The 2,157-nt window shown below is 52.5% G+C and overlaps 1 non-coding gene across 1 annotated transcript; it reads left to right on the top strand.

The window, feature by feature from the left end:
- The first annotated feature begins 1,879 nt into the window (after positions 1-1,879).
- On the top strand, positions 1,880-1,952 carry TRNAT-CGU (transfer RNA threonine (anticodon CGU)). Its single transcript has one exon. It is a non-coding gene; the product is annotated as a tRNA-Thr (tRNA).
- Positions 1,953-2,157: the final 205 nt, after the last annotated feature.

Here is a 2,157-nt window from a genome sequence, read left to right as displayed (position 1 = left end):
CATAGTAGTGTCAGCTGGGAGGATGCTCCACCTCCTTATATAAGTTCCTTGCCCCCCCCTCCCCCCCTCTGGCACCCCGCCACCACCCCTACACCCCCCCTTCCACCACCCACCCTGCACTCCTCCTCCCCGCTTGTCCCTTAACCCTTATATTCACTCCTTATCCACCCCTTTACCCACTCCTCTTACCCATACGGGTTCCATCTTGGACTTGTGGCTACAGCTTACCTCCAACCGGACTTGCTCTCCAACCGGACAGCAAGTAAGTCCAATTATGTTTTCATGGTCTCGAGGGCACAGTATGTGACTCAGACGGCATGTTAAGTAAGGCGGAAGAGTTTGGGAAATACTTGAAGACATTCCTCATGCATAATACCCCAAGAGGGTTTTCTTCCTATTGGGGAGTGTTGCACATGCTGCTATGGCGGTGTGTCCACTCACAGGATGAGTGGCGCTGCCCAATACTGTCACTATGGCGGTGTGTCCACTCACAGGATGAGTGGCGCTGCCCAATACTGTCACTATGGCGGTGTGTCCACTCACAGGATGAGTGGCGCTGCCCAATACTGTCACTATGGCGGTGTGTCCACTCACAGGATGAGTGGCGCTGCCCAATACTGTCACTATGGCGGTGTGTCCACTCACAGGATGAGTGGCGCTGCCCAATACTGTCACTATGGCGGTGTGTCCACTCACAGGATGAGTGGCGCTGCCCAATACTGTCACTATGGCGGTGTGTCCACTCACAGGATGAGTGGCGCTGCCCAATACTGTCACTATGGCGGTGTGTCCACTCACAGGATGAGTGGCGCTGCCCAATACTGTCACTATGGCGGTGTGTCCACTCACAGGATGAGTGGCGCTGCCCAATACTGTCACAATGGCGGTGTGTCCACTCACAGGATGAGTGGCGCTGCCCAATACTGTCACTATGGCGGTGTGTCCACTCACAGGATGAGTGGCGCTGCCCAATACTGTCACTATGGCGGTGTGTCCACTCACAGGATGAGTGGCGCTGCCCAATACTGTCACTATGGCGGTGTGTCCACTCACAGGATGAGTGGCGCTGCCCAATACTGTCACTATGGCGGTGTGTCCACTCACAGGATGAGTGGCGCTGCCCAATACTGTCACTATGGCGGTGTGTCCACTCACAGGATGAGTGGCGCTGCCCAATACTGTCACTATGGCGGTGTGTCCACTCACAGGATAAACTGTACCAATAAACTCGCCCCTCGTGGCAAAACTAAAAAAAAAAATTACCCAAGGAACCTCCGGAGAAATAGCGTAATAGACTTAGTAATAGTTATTGGGGCAGACATCGAAATAGGAAAGGAGTTAGGGGAGGAGTTTATCTTAAGGAAATGAAGAGCGAGATAGAAAATTTGTCATGAAGGTGATGGTAAGGGATTAAGACCTGGGCTGAAGGTATAGAGATCACACAGGCGGAGGGTTGTGGGGGATGCTGGGACCACAAAGGCCTGGGACCACAGGAGCCTGGGACCACAGAGGCCTGGGACCACAGGAGCCTGGGACCACAGAGGCCTGGGACCACAAAGGCCTGGGACCACAGGAGCCTGGGACCACAGAGGCCTGGGACCACAGAGGCCTCATTCCCTTCTTTAATAAAATATATGATTAAGAAACACTGAAACCAACTGTATGGGTTTCTGAGGAAATATGAATACGGTCCGTAAATTCTCTACGAGGCAAACACACCAATATTCCAGCCATTGCCGAAAATCTCTTGGAAGGGGCAGGAGAAGGAGGAGGAGGTTCAGAAGGCATTTCTATAAACGACAAACAGGCTCAAAATATAGAATACATTCAAATATAAGTAACAAATCAAGAAGCTATGAACTGCTTCTCTCTCCCTCAGGGCCTCGTAGCCTGGTGGATAGAGCGCAGGACTCGTAATTCTGTGGCGCGGGTTCGATTCCCGCACGAGGCCGAAACAAATGGGCAAAGTTTCTTTCACCCTGAATGCCCCTGTTACCTAGCAGTAAATAGATACCTGGGAGTTAGTCAGCTGTCACGGGCTGCTTCCTGGGGGTGGAGGCCTGGTCGAGGACCGGGCCGCGGGGACACTAAAGCCCCGAAATCATCTCAAGATAACCCAAAGCGTAATGTTTATCCCGTTTTCTTCTCCATACTTCC

The sequence above is a fragment of the Procambarus clarkii genome, chromosome 47, assembly GCF_040958095.1.
Source record: "Procambarus clarkii isolate CNS0578487 chromosome 47, FALCON_Pclarkii_2.0, whole genome shotgun sequence".
Taxonomy (NCBI): domain Eukaryota; kingdom Metazoa; phylum Arthropoda; class Malacostraca; order Decapoda; family Cambaridae; genus Procambarus; species Procambarus clarkii.
This window is presented reverse-complemented; position numbering and strand designations above follow the sequence as displayed.